The sequence below is a fragment of the Triturus cristatus genome, chromosome 6 (genome assembly GCF_964204655.1).
Source record: "Triturus cristatus chromosome 6, aTriCri1.1, whole genome shotgun sequence".
NCBI lineage: Eukaryota > Metazoa > Chordata > Amphibia > Caudata > Salamandridae > Triturus > Triturus cristatus.
In genome coordinates, this window is record NC_140589.1 from 242,855,844 (window position 1) to 242,869,539 (window position 13,696).

Consider the following 13,696-nt stretch of genomic DNA (forward strand, 5'->3'; position numbering starts at 1 on the left):
TTCTTCTGAAATAATGAATTCAAAAGGCTGACCTGATGGTAACAATTCAATGTGAACATTTCACGCCTGTGTGATATAATGGTTGGCTTATATCATTGATATATTGTGGTGAAAACAGTTTAAAGTAATAAAGAGCTCCAGTAATTACAGTGTTCAGCATCATGTGCAAGGTCCAAAGTGGGCACTGGAGCATAAGAGTTGACCAGGAGATACTCTGCATCGTGGATACTCAAACATTTTCTCAGGGGCCATAAACCACAGTCCGAGGTGTGCCTGAGAGCAGCATCGAAGCTGTGGACCCTGGTGCAAGCGTTGGGGTTGGTCAGCAGGAAAACAACAACTATTCTTAGGATTACTAGAAATGCTGTATTTCAAATTAGAAATAAGTCGATACCCTTAGTAGACAACTGTTAGACCCGGGATTCTTGGTTGGCTGAGGTAGGTACCTTAGGCCAAGTAGGGACCCGCGTTCCAACATCAGAGAATGGAAAGTTACCTTCTTAGATAGCCCCGCTCACCCCCTCGGTAGCTTGGCACGAGCAGTCAGGCTTATCTTCAAGGCAAATGTGTAAAGTATTTGCAACCACGCTCACAACAACCCAATGATGACACCACAAATAGAATCCATACAAGTTTCATAAAAATGAGTATAAACTTTATATAAGAAGATATATGATAAGACCACACGATATAAATCCAACATATGAGGTTGTGTACTATTTCTCCTGGCCGGTTGTTAGGCCAGCCAGCCCTTGTTCTGGCGGTATTAGTGAGCACTTCTAAACATTCTCCTGTAATCCTTCATGTTATACAGTTCGTAATGCTAGATTCAGGCACTTTTGCAATGTAAAAATACTGTCTTTTCCTGGGAGGTGGCCTTACCTAGTTCAATGGCCTCTGTCTCCCGTAAACCACCATTTAAAAGAATTGAGCCCGCCAAATTTGTTATGACTTTATCGGCCGGTAGGCCGCTTCTCCCTCAGGACTTGGATGGGAGCCTCTTAGCTTTCTCTAATTGGATTCAGGATACCATGACCACTATTGCTATCCCCACTTCGATGAGGCGCTCAAGGGAGTCTCCCTCCAAACCGTGGTTCACAGTAGAGTAGAAACTTTTGAAGCAGGATTGTAAAAAATTGGAACGTTTTTGGCGCCTCAGTAAATACTGCTTGGTGGCAAAGGGTATGCTTAGGCAGAGCCAGAAAATCTATTATAAGGCTATCTCATAAGCTAAAAAGGATTACTATGCTGTTCATATCGACCAGGCGCATAATAACTCAAAGGAGATCTTTGCTATTGTACAGAGCTTTATGTCACCTACAGCTCAGATAAGTGCCCGGCCAGCGACAGATGCCTGGTGTGATACGCTATCTAATTTTTTTTGGGATAAAATTTGAGGGATTCAAGATAGTTTGATACTGCCTCCAAGCTGAAAACAATATATTGGGAATGGGTCTACAAGTTGGAAATTTCCCAAGGGCTTTCCATTCATCTATCATGCCGCTTTTTCGATCTAAAAACCTACCCTCTGTTAGAGGAGTATTGGGATATTATCGAAAAAAATGCAGATCGTAAATTATATTTCCAGCTAAGGGTGGGCACTTTACCTGTTGCAGAATTCACCTCCAGATGGGGGGGACAAGGCACTAAGAATGACAGGTGTTATAGATGTTTGGAAGAATGCGAGACTACAGGACATGTATTATTTTTCTGCCCAATGTATGCAGTACCCAGGGAAATATGGATAAAACCAATCTGTAAATACCTGGGTATTAGAACATATGCTACAGCTCTCCGTATTTTGAGCACAAACCCTGCACCCCCGATCTGTATAGCTGTGGCCAAATTCTTAGGATGGGCCTGGGGCATAAGGTTAAAAACCTTGAGGAATGTTGAAACTCTTCCCCCTTAAACTCACATGGTATCACCTAATCCTATCTGATGTAACCACTATTACCTATAGGTAGAAAAGCCATGTGATTATAAAGTTTAACCGTGCCAATTTTCACGTAATATAAGTCTCCATGGGCTGGCTCCATACAGAATGTTTTTTATTTTTCTATTCTAAATTGTCAGCTTTACGGTTGTTTAAATTTAATTGTATTTTAACCCTTTTAGGTAATTTATAAATCATTTTATTTTATGTAATAATTGTAAATGTGCTTTTATGACTTAAATGCCGAATAAAGCAAGAAAAAAAAAAAAAAAAAAAAAGGTCCTGCCTCCAAGCAATCCCCTGCCATCCATTTCCGATTCTATCTCTCCTAGCCACTCTCTGGCTGATTTTTCCCCGGTCGACTTGTCTTGTACTTTGAGGATTTTGAAGGGACTGAAATCTGGTTCACCTGCTGACCCCTGCCCTGCAAGACTATTGGCGTCAGTAGCGGAGGTTGCCAACTTCGAGGTGAACAGTATTATCAATCGTTCCTTGCTGGATGCTTGTGTCCCTAGTGCTTGGAAGCAGGCAAAAATTCTTCCCCTATTGAAAAAACCTGCCCTCAATCCCTTGATTCCTGGGAATTATAGGCCCATTTCTCTTCTTCCTAGCCTTGCTGAGGTTTGTGAGAAGATAGTGAATAGACAACTGACTGAGTTTGTGGAGAGAGAGGAGATATTGCATCTGAAGGGGCATTGGTAGAAGTGACTGAGGCGATTTGAGAATGCCTTGATGCCGGCGGGAGAGCAGCCTTAGTGCTGCTCGACCTGTCGGCTGCATTTGATACGGTTCCCCATTCTTTATTGCTTGACCGACTTGCGGAGATTGGCGTCTCTGGATCCGCCTGGGGTTGGATTAAGTCCTTTTTGGAGGGCCGGGTTCAGCAAGTCTAGCTTCCTCCAGCTGCTTCTTTACCTCGGTTAGTCTCCACGGGGTTGCCACAGGGATCATCCCTTAGCCCTCTTTCGTTTAACATCTATCTTACTCCTCTAGTCATATTGGTGGAGGATTTGGGGGCTAAGGTGATCGCATATGCCGATGACACCCAGCTACTATTTACCTGGCATAAAAATGAGGAAGCCGTGGCCTCTGTTCAGTTCTGCCTGTCTTCGGTATTCAAGTGGCTTGTGAATGCCCAATTAAAATGCAATGAAGAGAAGTCAGAGATACTTTTGTACGGTAATTTCTCCCCTGGCTTTAGAGATATGATTTGGCCATCTGAGTCCCCGCCCCCATCGTCCAACAGCTGCGTGGCTAAGAACCTCGGAGTGTGGTTTGAAGATAATCTTTCCTTTGCAATTCAAGTAAAGAGACTTGCGGGATGCTGTTTTGGCCTCCTTAGAGTCCTGAGAAGATTTCTACCACTCCTTCCTCAGGCGGCGAAAGAGTCAGTGGTCCGTGCGCTCATTCTTTCCCGCCTGGACTATGCTAATGCGCTGTACGTGGGGATCCCGGCATTTTCCCTTAATAGACTTCAAGTGGTGCAGAATGCGGCTGATCGCCTTTTAGGAGAGATTCTCTTAAAGAATAGCATGCGAGGTTATCTACGCTCTCTCTATTGGCTTCCTATGAGGGCTCGGGTGAAGTTTAAACCTCTCACTATTGATCACCGTGCTCTTCACAGCCTGGGGCCTCTCTATTTTCAGAAACGGTTCTCCTTTTATGTCCCAGGAAGGCTACTGCGTTCCTCCGCTCTTAGGTTGGCAAAGGTTCCTCGTTTCTACCGGCACCGACTAGGTGGTGCTTCCCTCGCCGTTCTGGCAGGCCGGGCTTGGAATGCCCTACCGCTGGCGCTTCGCAGTGTGGAAGATCCGGTGTCTTTTAAAAAATTGTTAAAAACGTATCTTTTTGTCTAAGTTCTGGTTATGCCTTCAGTTTCTCTATGCTCGCGGCGGGACACTCCTTGGAGTAGCTGTGCGCGTTAGAAGACTAATTAACATAACATAACATAAGGCATAACACAGCAATCAGACACTCTGCAATGTAAAAAGAATGCAATGCGTAACACAACAATCAAGCACTTTGCAAGGTAAAAATAATGCAATGCATAATACAACCACCAGGTATGTCGTTATGCAGAAATAAGGCAATGCGTTGTACACTAATCAGGTAATTTGTTATGCAGGAAGAATGCAAGGCGCAATACGCTAATCAGGTAGTTTGCTATGCAGAAACAATGCAATGCGTCATACGAGAATCTGGTAGTTCGTTATGCAGCTATAATGCCATGGGTCATACACTAATCAGGTAGTTTGTTATGCAGGAATAATGCAATGCGTAATCCTCTAATCAGGTACTCGGTGATGCAGAAATGATGCAATGTGTAATACGTTAGTCAGGTACTCCGCTATGCAGAAATTGAATAATGCATAATACACTCAGGCACCGATCACTGTGCCTTAGGTGGTCTCTAAGCCTCTCCTTCTGACTTGCAGTCAGCATCTCAAAAGTTGCCCCCAACACGGGTACGATGAAATCAAAAAGTGCAGGTCCGCACTCCAGCCCCTGTATTGCCACTCCCTTGGCAATACGGGCCGCGATACGAGCCGAAGCAGAGGCTCGCGCTGCCGGAACGAGAGAGAGGCCGAGAGCATCTCCCGCCGAGCCCGCGCCCCACCCCAGGAGTCAACACACGTTACCTGGGGGGCGCAAACTCATTCTCATCTCCTCGTCCAGCCACTGGGCCTCCAATGCAATCTTTATGAATCGGATACGGCGGGCTCGGACCAGTGACTCAGCTCCTCCGGGGCTGCCGGTCCGGGCCGCTACAGTTACGAAGATCTCAGGCTGCCACAGGGCACACACACACAGTGTTGCTGAGACTTCCTTAAGCTTCGGGTGCTCGATCACTGGGCACTCCACACAAAGGTCTCAGGCTGCACGAAGATCACGCACACAGTGTCGCTGAGGCTCACTTTAACTCTGGTGCACACGATAACAACTCACCCGCACACAGCATCGATGAGACCCACTTGGGTTCTGGTGCACACGATAACAAGGCCAATCCTCACTAAGGTCTCACGGTGCACAACACACACGCACGCAGCATACGATGAGACTCACTTGGATTGCGGTGCTCACGATAACAAGGCAAATCCTCACGAAGGTCTCACAGTGCCCAACGCACCCGTACACATCATCGATGAAACTCACTTTGATTCCGGTGCACACGATCATGGAAACGTTTGTGTTCCTGTGTTTTCGAAACAGAGAGCCAGCTCACCTCGGGCCCTTGTGGGTGGATAAGTTACTTCAGAACACAGCACACAGCAAAGTCCTTTCAAGCAGGGGGACACAGCACACAACAAAGTCCCTTTATCCTTTTCTTGGTTAAAACAGCAAACCGCAGGCCAGCCCCAGAACACACAGCAAGGGTCAGTCTTATCCTTTAGTCTCTTCAGTTGTTTTTTCCTTGGCAAAGGTCCTCTTGACCACAAAGTAGCCCCAGTCTTGTCCACACTTGATCAAGCCATTCTCCAAAGTTAAGGGGCATCAGCTCTCATAGTTATACACCTCAATAGCTTTCAAGTCTTTGTGTTTCAGGGGGCACTGACCCCGGTTCAAACCAGTTCTGGGTGCCTCCCTGCCAGTGACACCTTTCTTCCTTTGATCAGTGGGGGTCTGGATTCTCAATCACTCAGCAGGAGATGTGACAATTGTCTTATAGCAGCAACCCAGGCCTCTTCACCTCTAGGGCCTACTCCTCCCCCTACATTCCAGATGCAGGTCAGACTGTTAATGTCTCACCTCCTCCCCTGGGTCAAGACATTCCCCAGATCCTATTGCTTTCAAATCCAGACAGTCACTCCACAGCCAATCCACAGCCAGGCAGAGACACACAGAAATGTCAGAGCACAAAAACTCAGCCTCTTCTATAAGAGTGGCTTCTAAACATACAATGCAAAAACCACCTTCAAAAAAAGATGTATTACATTGTGAGTTCAAGCATACTAAACGTCACCTTTCCATCTTAAGCCTTTGGGAAGATAGGCTGGAAAACATATTACACAGCCTCCCCATTCTGTTCTATGGGCAAGATGGCTTTTCAACAGTGAAAAATGAAATCAAGATTATTTCACTGTCAGGACATGGCACACACCTTAGTACATGTCCTACCTTTCTCATGCACTGCACCCTGTCTAGGGGTACCCTGGACCTACCATAGGGGTGTCTGATGTGCATAGAAAGGGAAGGGTAAGTTCTGGCCAGTGAGTGCACTTGTCAGAACAACAAGGAAGTTTAACAAACTGTGCGCAGGCACTGCAATGGCAGGCCTGAGTTCCTTTTTTAAGGCTACTTGTGTCGGTGGGACAAATAGTGCTGCAGGCCCACTAGTAGCATTTGCATTACCAGCCCTGGCACACATAGTGCACTTTACTAGGGACTTTACTAGTAAGGCAAACATACCAATCATGGACAACCGATTACCATTACACTTTATACAGAGAGCACTTGCACTTCGGCACTGTTTAGCAGTGGCAAAGTGTCAAAAGCATTTAAGTTAGTCATAAATAGAGGAGGTAGAGGCAAAAAGTAATGGGTAATCACTCCAAGAAATGCCAGGTCTAACAACAACAATAATGGGGAGTGTTTCTTCAAATAAATCCTGAATTAGAAGCTTATAGACTTCGCTGGCCTTCGCAAAAATACACACTTTAAAAAGCACATTCTGTCAACATTTTCAACATGGATTTAATGTAAATGAGGTTTAAAAGCATCCTATGTGACATGCTGGAATACCAACTATGAAGGTGGACCTATTTGAGGGAGTGCAGTGGGATCACAAAGGGGGCAAGAGTTCCCCAGAGAGGACCGTAATATTGAAAATTGCATTTAGAGTGTAAGTCTAGCTTCAAGGCTGTTTGTAGGAGCACATTATGTCAGATGTTAAGGCATCATCAGTGTTTTGGAAGATACAGATATTATGGGCTTATTTTATGTTTGTTATCAGCTAATTATTCCCTGTGCTCTGGAACTATGTCAGAGACTGCACGCCTCAAGAGCTGCTCCAGATGCTCGTCAGTCAGTTGATTTCCTAGTTTATAGTCCAGAACACCCATTGTGAAAAGAGGATTTTGTCCCAAACATACATAGTATTTTCTAGGCCAATGTAAACAGCAGAGGAAATTTATCTGAGGGCATAATTTGCCATGACTTTTCCTGGGTCCCTACCCAAAAAAGAAGTTTCAAAAACAGAGTAGTGTTGCGGGTCAATAAGCTCCATCTCTTCTTGTGCCCTTACAACCTGACAAGTTCAATAACCTCAAGACGTCTTTGACTAACCATCCAATGATTTCCAATTAGCGTGAACATGGGGGTGTGAGTTCAGAATTAAGGAAAACATCTTTTGAGCTCCTTAGCTAGATCTGCACCAAGGTGTACTCTTGTTAGTATTTTTTGTGCATTGTCAAACCTTTAAGTTAAAACCTCCCATTTTGGAAAGTAGGTTAAATCAGCAAGCTCTTCTCTGAAAAAGATGAGTTTAGTTTTAAAGGACTAAACAGCATTCATTATAGAGAACACAAGCTATCATCTACTTTGCAGGGCCAAACTGAGCACATAGATATGTGAAAATATCTCAGAAAGAAAGTGGAGCATGGTGAGTCATTATTCAGTAATGGACATGACTGACCATGAGAAACTGATCAATGCAGGAAGCAAAACTATGACCTGCCTGAGAATTTTCCCTTTTTGTTGTCATCATTCTTCACAGTTCAGCAAAAGGTTTGTACATTGTGTTTCAACATCCCACAGCAGTACTTTGAAAACTAAGGTGCAGGGCTTTGCATGAATATAAATGTACAACTTTCTCAACTAGCTTTGTGACATCATTTATTTCTCCTCCTTTTATTTTTGCACACAGAACTTCTTGCCGGATTATATAGCGATAGTCTATGAAGGCATGTGCATGAGCTTCTTTATTAACAGGGAGACAAAGCCTCTCTCATAGCCTACCATGGAGAGAGCTACATCTGTGGTAATACCTGCAAGATTGTGTAATGACATATGATGAGGTTTAAAGACCTTACACATGCTGTTCAATATATCTTCCCCTCGTGTGTGATGATGCAATGGTAAGAAGTACAGGAGCTCTTCTTTTGGAATAAATTACTCCTCCAAACATCTCACCAAAATAATAACTGGGCCACATCGCCTACAGCTGATGATTCATCTCTGGCAATGCCGAAGAAAGAAATGAAGATCACAACAGGCATTTGGCTGACGCACCAATCGAGCGCACTGCTTTGAACGGGATCGTTTCCCTTTCATGCATGTCAATTTAGTCCAAATTTTTGTCGAAGACTTGACCATTAATCACAGTTTTTAACCATCACTTGCTTGTAAATACCACGGAGACAGCGAAATTCCATTTGGATGTTTATTGAACATTTTCAAATGTAGCTGCTTTCCATTCCAGGCTTTTAAACAACGACACGTGTAATTTAATAAACACCAATGTAGGCCATGTTCATGCAACCCAATGCATTTCGAGCCACAGGCTCTTCGTCAGGGGTTTCTGCAAGATATAATGAGATCAACTGTACCACTTATGACAATAAAATATATTATTTAAACATACATTAACTGAACAGTGAAAAAATGTAAATCACCCTGTAGTTCAAGCCTCTAGAGATGTGAAAATGCTGTACTGAAACTAACCCCAATTCTAACCACCCGACTAAACCAAAATAAAATAAACCGTCTTCTCTCTTCTGTGCCCGCGTTTTACCTTGTCAAATGTAAGCCTTTCTTCTAATCCGCCCGATGTTCTCCTCACCGCTCGGCCAAAATTACTCTCACAAACGCTCTCCCGTATGAACCGTAATATACACTGGTACTCCCACTCACGTGCCTACAATCAACCCTAATTATCCAACCACATGACTCACATTCCTAATACTACAACACCCATAATACCCTGTCCTAACTAAAATCAAAAACTTACCCTAGCATCAAACATGCCTATCGTACATAGCATTCAAAACCTAATCAAATTCTCAAGTTAAATCAAACCAACAAAAAATAAATAAAAATCAAATGAAAACCTACCCTTATCCTAACAATTATCGTCACGTATTTCACCCAAACCAGACTCTCTCACCTACATCCCAATCACCTCTACCACTACTCACTGGTACCCCATGTTTATAATTCGGTGCGTGACGGACGTCTGTTAATTACCGTTCAAACAACGATGAGAGAAGACATTTATAATGCACAAAAAAAACGGTGAGAGAAGACATTTGAAATGCACAAAAAAAGTAAACAATTAAAACAAGTGTGTGATTAAACAAATTGAAATACGGCAATCCCATATTATCCAAGATATAATGTTCATGTATGATCAAGGCACTCTCAGATGTGAATTCTTCCGCTGCCGCCGATGTGGAAATCTTAACTTTATTCATTAATGAAACAGTGGGGTGCACCTTTCGTCGGGACGTCAAAATTGTAAAAGACAAGAAAAATGAATCAAAGTGCACTCCTTCCCTTTTAAATAATCCATGTTAATCTGCTAATGAACTTGCGTGCGCACCGTTCTCAGTGACCCGTCCCCAGTCACTCTTTCAAAATGAAGATCACAACAGGCACGTGGCTGACGCACCAATCGAGCGCACTGCTTTGAACGGGATCGTTTCCCTTTCATGCATGTCAATTTAGTCCAAATTTTTGTCGAAGACTTGACCATTAATCACAGTTTTTAACCATCACTTGCTTGTAAATACCACGGAGACAGCAAAATTCCATTTGGATGTTTATTGAACATTTTCAAATGTAGCTGCTTTCCATTCCAGGCTTTTAAACAACGACACGTGTAATTTAATAAACACCAATGTAGGCCATGTTCATGCAACCCAATGCATTTCGAGCCACAGGCTCTTCGTCAGGGGTTTCTGCAAGATATAATGAGATCAACTGTACCACTTACGACAATAAAATATATTATTTAAACATACATTAACTGAACAGTGAAAAAATGTAAGTCACCCTGTAGTTCAAGCCTCTAGAGATGTGAAAACCAAAACATGCTGTACTGAAACTAACCCCAATTCTAACCACCCGACTAAACCAAAATAAAATAAACCGTCTTCTCTCTTTTGTGCCCGCGTTTTACCTTGTCAAATGTAAGCCTTTCTTCTAATCCGCCCGATGTTCTCCTCACCGCTCGGCCAAAATTACTCTCACAAACGCTCTCCCGAATGAACCGTAATATACACTGGTACTCCCACTCACGTGCCTACAATCAACCCTAATTATCCAACCACATGACTCACATTCCTAATACTACAACACCCATAATACCCTGTCCTAACTAAAATCAAAAACTTACCCTAGCATCAAACATGCCTATCGTACATAGCATTCAAAACCTGTCTGGTTTGGGTGAAATACGTGACGATAATTGTTAGGATAAGGGTAGGTTTTCATTTGATTTTTATTTATTTTTTGTTGGTTTGATTTAACTTGAGAATTTGATTAGGTTTTGAATGCTATGTACGATAGGCATGTTTGATGCTAGGGTAAGTTTTTGATTTTAGTTAGGACAGGGTATTATGGGTGTTGTAGTATTAGGAATGTGAGTCATGTGGTTGGATAATTAGGGTTGATTATAGGCACGTGAGTGGGAGTACCAGTGTATATTACGGTTCATTCGGGAGAGCGTTTGTGAGAGTAATTTTGTCCGAGCGGTCAGGAGAACATCGGGCGGATTAGAAGAAAGGCTTACATTTGACAAGGTAAAACGCGGGCATAGAAGAGAGAAGACGGTTTATTTTATTTTGGTTTAGTCGGGTGGTTAGAATTGGGGTTAGTTTCAGTACAGCATGTTTTGGTTTTCACATCTCTAGAGGCTTGAACTACAGGGTGATTTACATTTTTTCACTGTTCAGTTAATGTATGTTTAAATAATATATTTTATTGTCGTAAGTGGTACAGTTGATCTCATTATATCTTGCAGAAACCCCTGACGAAGAGCCTGTGGCTCGAAATGCATTGGGTTGCATGAACATGGCCTACATTGGTGTTTATTAAATTACACGTGTCGTTGTTTAAAAGCCTGGAATGGAAAGCAGCTACATTTGAAAATGTTCAATAAACATCCAAATGGAATTTCGCTGTCTCCGTGGTATTTACAAGCAAGTGATGGTTAAAAACTGTGATTAATGGTCAAGTCTTCGACAAAAATTTGGACTAAATTGACATGCATGAAAGGGAAACTATCCCGTTCAAAGCAGTGCGCTCGATTAGTGCGTCAGCCACGTGCCTGTTGTGATCTTCATTTTGAAAGAGTGACTGGGGACGGGTCACTGAGAACGGTGCGCACGCAAGTTCATTAGCAGATTAACATGGATTATTTAAAAGGGAAGGAGTGCACTTTGATTCATTTTTCTTGTCTTTTACAATAATGCCGAAGAAAGGCCATTCTTTTAATAAGTTAATGACCTGCTTTTAAACATGTTCACCCATTGCCTTTATTCTTTGTATGCAAACTGAATCTGACAGTTGTAAAGCATTGATTTCCTTCATAACATTGGCTTTATTGGGATAGATTGCAAATAAAATCTCTGCAGCTGAAAGGAAACATTTCCTAACTTGCTCAGCCTCTGTAAATGGTCTTTTATGTTTGGTAAGCAAATGGCATATTTTGAATGTTGCCTCTGTGTCAGCCTCCGATTCCTTCATCTGATGAAGTAAGATTTATTGCTAGAAAGAAGTGATTGCTTCAACAATGTCGCTTTTGCAGAATGCAGTTTTGACACTGATGGGAAATTTTCAATGTATTCTGAATGCCGGGTTTTATAGTGGCGCTCCAGATTATATCTTATAAGGACATTAACTTTCCCTCTGTCTAGTAGATATGTAGCTTTCTATTTGGAATACTCGAGGAACACCCTGTGTTCACTCTGTTTTGGTCAGGGTCTTTAGCAAGACTTGATTGATAAACTGCACACCATAGCGGGGATCCATAGCTGGTGTGCAATAATGAAGAAGGAACAGTGGATTGGATTTTTTGTCCCACATCAAATTGCATAATCTCATTTCAAGACCAAATGCATGAGTCCTCTTTCATGACCTATAACATGACCTCATCTCATGACATATGGCACAATCTCTGCTCATTACCTTGTATCTGTTAAAGATCTCTGTGAGCAATGAATATGGCAACACCTGAGTTATGCTATTTGTTTAAATATAAAAAGCTGTGATTAAGAAGAGATGCATGTGCACTGATCTTGCTTAGCATTTAATTGTTCATATACATATTGGCAATAGCCCATTCACATAGATAGGAGAATCATATTTTAAAGCTTACCTGTGCAGTTATGCTTATATGTTGACTTAGTTATCAAATCCTGTAGAGCACATTATCACACCTCTATCTTCCTGTGAAATAGACGACTGAGTATACCACTGGAGCTAAAACAATGTTGCTAAGAAATTTGTAAGATATTTTCGGGTTGTGCAATTTTTCAGGGACCATACTAGGTTCCAGATGCACTTGTTCAAAAGGTCACTGGTTAGTAATCAGTCAAATTGTCTTGATCAGATTTTTTGAAGACCCATCAGATTTTGCATACTACTGTAAACTTACTTAAGTGAGATTCATGGCCAACATTTTTCAGGATGGCTGCTGCAATATGAAGTACACAGTCAGTGCTGACACTTTTCAGGCTCACTACTGTGTCCTTAATGGGAAAGTACTATAATACTCAGTATGGCTGCTGTCTGAAATTGCAATGCAAGGTCTACTATGACAGTGCATAATTTATTATGTGTGGTTGTTTTCAGTCTCGGCAATGCTGCCAATGATATAATAAATATGGGAATCGGGCATCCTATTTTGCACTCCCTAAACATGGATCATCAGTGCAGGATATTCTCATACAGAATGGTTTTAAAATAGTGGACAATAGTGCCAGTTTTTCTTACACAGAACAGGTAAAACTATGACAGTAACTGTGTGAGCACCTCTCACAGATGCACACCCACAATGTGGTGCTCTCCAAATTTCCGATTCCATAATTGAGTTCCTTATACTTATTCACTACTACGTGTACTAAAACACAGAAAAAACATATGAAGATTTGAGAGCTTCTATTAAACTAAACAGGTACACCACGGAGAGTAAAATGTGTTGGGTGGCACAATGGTGAAGAACAAGGAAGTGTGTATGCCCCTTGCTGACCACATGTAGGCACTATATCTGTTGTTATTCTGTGAATTGTGCCACCCAAGATTTCCTAATACTGTGACTAGATTTCTCCAACTAAATACTAGGATAGGTCATAGAGTTAGAAAAACAAATCCAATGTGGCACACAGCCAAGACAAAAAAAGGATTGCTTTCAACAAATTGGTAGACACTAAATGCTATTGGGGTTACCTTGGCTAAACTACAATACAAGATTTGCTATATTGACACTGGGTGGATTGGTGTCAAGGATTTTCACCTCCCTGGTATTTTATTGACAAAGCTAATAGCTTTAGCTGAAGGCCATCCTTTACAATGTAATCTTACAAGTTATGAAAAAATCAATTCAAGCATATTTTATGCATTTAAACAATTTCTGGATGTGTGTTAAAGTAGTAAAATGGTCATAATACAGAGGATATTACAGAACAAAATATTCAGATCCCTGATCTTTACCCTTTTAGAACCTAGAAACATGAACAAATGGCTGATAGTTTTCTCTGAGAAAGGTGGCAACCCTTTATGGGGTCTGAAAAGGGCGGCAAATATGCATACACTGCAAAAATA